The sequence below is a fragment of the Diaphorina citri genome, unplaced genomic scaffold (assembly GCF_000475195.1).
Source record: "Diaphorina citri unplaced genomic scaffold, Diaci psyllid genome assembly version 1.1 scaffold28041, whole genome shotgun sequence".
NCBI classification, from domain to species: Eukaryota; Metazoa; Arthropoda; class Insecta; order Hemiptera; family Psyllidae; genus Diaphorina; species Diaphorina citri.
Window position 1 is genome coordinate 1 of NW_007405379.1, and position 715 is coordinate 715.

At 42.5% G+C, this 715-nt stretch overlaps 1 long non-coding RNA gene across 1 annotated transcript; it reads right to left on the minus strand.

Annotated features, from left to right (window-relative positions):
* Positions 1-26: 26 nt before the first annotated feature.
* LOC113473391 lies at positions 27-709 on the minus strand. Its single transcript, XR_003395373.1, has 2 exons — positions 558-709; positions 27-61 (listed from the first exon to the last, which is right to left on the minus strand). It is a non-coding gene; the product is annotated as an uncharacterized LOC113473391 (long non-coding RNA).
* Between the last annotated feature and the right edge of the window lie 6 nt (positions 710-715).

The window sequence follows — 715 nt, forward strand, 5'->3', positions numbered from 1 at the left end:
TGAGGCCCATCTCCCATTTCGTTAAACGCTCTTAGACTGATGACATAGTCGGAATTGGGTTCTGAAACGAAATGTTAGCGTTGTTTAAAAGAATATACCTTGTTTATCTTGCTGGAATAGGATTGAAAAGTCCCTTTACCCCCGCAGTCTAACCAAGGTCTCGCATATTTTGACATATTATGGGGAACACATTTTACATTTATATGTATAAGAACACTTTGATGGGCCTTTAAATTAAATTAATCCCAAAGGCAGAAAAACATTACTCTCGACAAACCGAATGTGCCTATAGGCATACCTATGATGTATTCCAAGTCTAGTTAGCTTGGAGGGGTGGCAAGCCAGCCTTGTAAGCACTAGGTCGCGGCTTCGATTCCAGGGGCGAATTTCATCCTTAACAGATAAGGTTCGTTCTCGGAACGCCTGGTTTTGTGCTATCCTGTCCTAACGGCTGGCTTTCTACCATCTCTCTTCGCTTTTGAAACAATAAGATCTTAGCAGTTACAGTTCCCTCTATCAAACACATCGAAAAAACTGCTGAAATTAAGAATATTTACCTAGTCCAGTAATCTCATCGGACCGCTGCTTGACATCAAGAATCTGTTTGACAAATTCATCAGGTACTCCCTTGCCCCATCCCAGGGTAAATCCTCGCACCATTATACTCTGATCAGCAGGCGGGGTCCACGATACAATAATAGACGAAGGACCTCCA